Below are 5,896 nucleotides of genomic sequence, written 5' to 3'. Positions count from 1 at the left end.
AAAATTAATTGGATATGGGTAGGTGAAATTAATAATTTGTGTTGCATTTCCATTATCTGCTGACCATTAACTTTATTTAATTCTCAACTGAGAAAATGCGTAGTTTGTGTTCTTTTTCATTAAGGATGAGTTATATACATTATCACTTTTTTTTAGTTTTGAAAATAGGATACACAGAATTCATGTGAGCCTGAAAATGTTGGAGAAATATATAATTGATTGCGTCCCATACAGTCTACTTTCCAAAAATACAAAATATTCAAAAATATGCAAAAAATACAAAAATACAAAGAGCCGTCTTAAACCTTGTTCAATGGTTCTGTGACTGACATTCCTGTTGACATTGGCATTCCTATATAAAAATGAAATGTGGCCTGTAGTGTTTATCCAGCCAGCTACTATTTATTCAAATATCTCAGCTTGTTTCATTACTGAAGCTTCATCTAATATTTATTCTTTAAGTAATCATATTATAAAAAGGAAGACCAATATTACTAGACTTGAGCAAATTCATTTTGCAATAAATAGTAGCATTGAATACAGGGAGCAACATAACCCCTAGTGGAGACAGAGCTGGCTTTGAAGTCAGAAAGATGTGGGTTCACATTTCAGTCATGATATGTACTAGCTATGTGATCCTGGGCAAGTCACCTACCTCTTAGCCCTTTCGGCAATTTTTGCAGAACAGTTGCTGATGCACTTTGGTAGAAGGAGTTCCTTATGCCAATGAAATCACAGGTCTGGCCCTAAAAAAAAAATACAGGTTAGAACAGTCTGATTTATTGACATCAGTAATTGAAATATATTGTTTTATTATAGATTGAAAAAAGAAACATGCAGAAACTTGTACAAAAGGTTCCAAATTCCTTTGGAACCAGGTAACCAAAGATGTAAGAATAAAGGGAAATAGCCAAAAGAGAGAAGTTTTTTAATTTATTTCTAAATTACATCAGCAGCCACATTTGAGCTTCTTTGCATATGTCTTCAGGGTTCATCTTCAGCTCACTGATGTGATTTTAGCACAACACTGAAAGTCTTTGCCTGCATTATGTCTGTCTTAAGAATCACAACCTTAAGAATCTGTTTTACAGATATAGATCAGATCTCATTACAATGAAATCTAAGTAAAAGTTATCTGAGCAAGAACTAGGAATAATATCTTTGTTTTTAATGAGTGCATTTAAATTATTTAAAGAACCTCTTTTACCTTACATGATTATCTGAAACATCTTGCATTGTAATGTTAAGTATCATTATTGTCCAACATAGATAGACTTTTATAATGTTAAGGTTATCACTCATTTATAAAATGTCTTACAGGTAATGAGACCTTATCTTGTGGTTTTGAGATAAGATCCTTACAAAACTGGCAACTTTTAGTGAACCACTACCTCAATTCTATCTGGCAATATCATGTTCCTGTGTCAAGTACTGTGCTATGTAAGCCTTCTCTATTATCCACACTAAGTCAAAAGCCCTCTTCTGCTGATTATTTTGACTGGTTTATTTCAGATACCAAAGATCCCCCTGAGGAATCCTCCTACAGTTTCCAGATTCTGGTTTTCATTCCTCCTTTACAGATCAAGTAACAGATGCAAGTTTCTCATTATTTTGAAATAAATTCTACAGGAGAACATGAGAATTCTACAGTAGATAATTTCATAGAAACAGATGTTCTAAGAATCCTAATACAAAGGATACTCATGAAGAGCAGGGTAAATGGAGTAAAGATAGCTCTAACAATGAACCAGATAGTAATCTCTTACTAGATTGTTTAATGACATTTCACCATCTTAGTGGTGCTACTGAAATAAGTATCAGTAGTGAAAGGGAAGCTAGTAAGCTTCATATAGCTCTGCCCCTGGAAAACCCAAGTTCATTAACTAACATTGCTGCTGTAGACACATACCATGACATAGCCACCACCTTGAAAGATGAAATCATTCAGACACCTGAGAGGAATGAACTGAAGGCAGAATTTCCAGCACCTCAGCCAGCATGTGACCCTGAATTTCAGGTTCTGCACATTGGTATTGCTGTGTAGTTTTCATGGAAAAAAAACTATATAATCTACCTGACTTTCTACTACAAAAATTGTGCATTTGATATCTTTTTTGTGTATGTGTGTGTCTTGATTGTGTTTTCGTGCCTTTGTTTTTTCTTGATTTACTATGTAGATAGAATTCTGTTCTTTCGTTTTCTGGATTATCACTAACATGTAAAATAATGAAGTAAAAAGTGCAGGCATATAAAATGGAAGGAGGTGGCACATGCAGTATGATGTACAAAAAGAACTAGTGATTTTTGCAGAGCATTCAATAGGGATAAGAAGTTATTTCCAGCTTTGATTTTTTCCTAATAAGGAACTAAGAAAATTTTATTATAACAAAAATAGGAGAAAGAAACCATGTAATCATAGAAGACTTTCAGCAAGTAAGTGATTATTGCCTTACGAAACAGGTCTTCAATGTCAAAAATACACAAAAGAGCAATAAGCTTTAATTTGCTAAATGAAATAATTAATTTAGCACTAAAACTAGACTTGCTTAATCAAAATTAGTAAAAATACAATATTGCTACTACTTGTCAGAAAGCACAAAACATCCATTCCTTTAGAAATTATGCTAGGACACATACTTTAATCCATTGGATGCATTGCTTTTTTAACCTTTGCCCTACTTGTTCCCATTTATATCTGATTTGCTATTATATTGTCCATAAGCATTTTTTTCCCCAACTTTGGCCCTCACTTGGGATGGGTACACTGACATATCACATATACACATATATTCATTGAAAGTTTGGGGGTTGAATTACGTAAATAATTATTCAAAACTCTGGAAAGCTACTACATTTAGTAGAATCGTATGGTTATAATGATTTATACCAACAAATATATGAACTTTTAAAATTGTCTTTTAAACTCTGAAAACATTAATTTCAAAGAAATTTTCATTGGGCTACATATTCCTTAGATCTTAAATTTTAATTATTTTGTTTAAGAAAAATATACAGCTCTATTTTCTGTCTTACTAAGAAAAATTAAACCCTAATATTCAAGCAGGAATAATTATCATCTTTGTATATATTTATGTATTAAATCATATTTGGTTTTACCTATAAAACTTTTGAGAATATAAGATCTTAATTCTTTGAAATGTGATATTTTTGGCTCCAAAAATTCTAATTCCCAAACATGAAGTGTTTTTTAAACTGTCATTTTAGCATCTTGCAAGTGCCATAGGAATAGAAAGGGCATAGTTTTAAATTTGTGGAGCTCAGTGGCAACTCCATCCTAAAGTGTCAAAAAAAAAATGCACCTGACCCTTCAGAAATTATGTGGATCTTGTCTATTAATGATGAAGTGGGTTCAACTGGTTACTAATTTTAAACATTTAGTAATGTTTTTTCTGGTTTATTAGGTAGTATAGTCAGAAAACTCTGATTCTCCCTAAACCCCCTCCCCCCCCCAATTCTTAGAGAATTCAGAATATTTTGCTAAGGAAATATTTTCTGACTTCTATAACTGCAATGAGAGGCAGTGTGACGCAGTGAGTAGAGAGCTGATCTTGGAGTCCAAAAAACCGGGGTCTAAGCCTTGCCTCTAACAGACTCTGGCTGTGACCTAAAGCAAGTCACTTCATCCCACCCTGCCCCAGGTGCTTCCATAAGTTAAATTATCTATAAGTTAAATGTGAGCTGCCTATCCATATTGGTGTTGGGAGCTTTCAGACCAGGAGTTTCTAATATCAAGGAAATCACAGGTCTGGACCAAGAAAAAAGAAGGAACTAGAGGAGCTGCCTAAGCATAAGTAAACAGTGCACTCGCCTATGTGTAATTGCTATAGGGATTTACAATTCAATTATTTGACTAGAGACAATGTGTCAAATTTATTTCAAATTGAAGTATTTTTCACTCTGAATAATTTTAAAATTTTGTTTATAGGTTGTTTTAAATTTATTTTTTCAAGGTTCCTGTTTTTCCATTTTTCCATATAAATGCAATATTTGTTGCTGGTACCTGAACAAAGAGAAAGCTTCTGCAACAGCCCTATGGTCAGATGCTATTTCTTAGTGTGTTAGTTTTTCAAACACTGAGGTTTCATTCTACAATATTACCTTCAGTTGACTCATATGGTTGGTTTATTTTAAATTTTATTAAGGTTATTTGTACATCATTCTGACTGCTATACACTAAGTGAGAGCCAGAGCGATATGTAGCAAAGAGGGGATTCAGAAGAAGTTGGGTTCTAGTTTCTCCTCCAGCATTTACTGGCAGTGTGGCCATAAGCCAGCAGCCACTTACCCCTTTAGTGTCCTCAGCAGTCCTCCCAAAAGTCTGAGTTGTATAATTATATCGGTGAAGTTTTCTCACTGGGAGTTCCCTCTATTAATGAAATTCCAGGTCTGGACAAGAAAACATTGGTTTATCAGCATGTGTGCATCTTTTTTTTTCATGTGTATACTATTCTGTCTGGTAAATAATAATAAACAAAAATCTTTTACTTCATGATACGCTGCTACCAACTAATATTCTTTAGCTAAGTTTTATATTGTTTTAACCAAGTTTTGAAATAGAAGAACGTTGGATAGGGTTCTTCTCCAGAAGACGCACAGTTTCTTACATTGTAGGTAAGGTGACAAATAGTTGAAATTTAAAATGTAAGAAATGTGTAGACCTGTGGAAAATGTTATTGAATAAACATTTTTCAGATCATAAGAGGTAACTTTAAAAGAATTTGTCTTAATGTTTTGGTGTATAGCATAAGCAATACAAGAAACAATTAATTAGAAAAACAAAGGACCTAACAACTAAAGTGAAAATACCATGAAACAGGTGGATATTTAAGTAATATTGTAGGTGAAGTAACTTTTAGGAAGTTTGAGAGTTTAATTTTTAACCTTTTTCTCATGAGTTAAAAAAAATACCATAAAACTTTAGTTCTGTAACCAACTTAATATTTGTGGATGTCCTTGGTCACCCGTTCTCTCATTTTTTTAATCACTGGTTTAGAGGCAAGGCTAGTCTAACAAGTTTAACAGATGATGGAAGTATAAATGCAGATCTTGAAATTGTTTGCTTAGAGCTAAGGTTAGTCTAACTTTATTTCAATTTGCATTAATTTATTTTTGTTTTCTTGATTTATGAATTTAGTATGTTAGAAATGAACATGCCTTATGAACAATGAAGTGGCTGGGGATTTCATTAAATATTTTTATCATATTTCTAGTATAATGTGAAATTTAATGGATGATGGGTTTCACATATTCAGTCTTCTTTTGTAAGCTTCAGTGCTCCCAAGGTGGGAGAGCTGTTCTCTGCCCTCCTGGTTGAACTTCCTCAAGCCCCTGACCAAAGTTTGGGTCTGTTGGCTGGTTTCTAGTTGGGAGTTTCAGTGGACTCCAGCTTGACACTATTGGCCCTCTGGGAGGTTCTGCAAGTTCAGAGCAACTGAATTGCCAGTTCCTCTTTGATCTGGAATACTATGTACTATTCCTTGTATCAGAGCCACAGAGCTACTTTTTGTTCCCAGGGCTTGTTCTGTGCTCACTACACAGACAGCTAGGGCCTTTGTTCACAGCTGCTTCTCTGCACCCTGGATTGATAATTCAGAACTGGGTAATGAGTGACAGCTGTCAGGCACCCATTCTGCAGGGCTCCCTAGGGATGTCTTTCTGCCCTGGTACTTCCTGTCCTGGTGCCAGTCTTGACCCTCTCTCAGTCCCTGGGCTCTAGAAAGCTCCCTTCCACTTGCTCCTGGTCAATCCCACTTCCCATTGTCCACAGACCTCACTATTCATCTCTCTGAGCCACCCTAGTCTGGAAACATGACTCACTGTGATTTCTTCTTAGCTTTCCCAATAAGAATTTAGTCTAGTTTATTCTCTAGATCTT

General features: G+C 34.6%; 1 pseudogene; it reads left to right on the top strand.

Annotated features, from left to right (window-relative positions):
• LOC114036015 overlaps nt 1-2,044 on the top strand; it is a 12,373-nt pseudogene extending 10,329 nt beyond the window's left edge.
• The last annotated feature ends 3,852 nt before the right edge of the window (nt 2,045-5,896 follow it).

This window comes from Vombatus ursinus, unplaced genomic scaffold (assembly GCF_900497805.2).
Source record: "Vombatus ursinus unplaced genomic scaffold, bare-nosed wombat genome assembly UNPS02009573.1, whole genome shotgun sequence".
In the NCBI taxonomy this organism is placed as follows: Eukaryota; Metazoa; Chordata; class Mammalia; order Diprotodontia; family Vombatidae; genus Vombatus; species Vombatus ursinus.
Note: the sequence above shows the minus strand (reverse complement) of the source record. Positions and strands in the feature narration are given on the sequence as shown.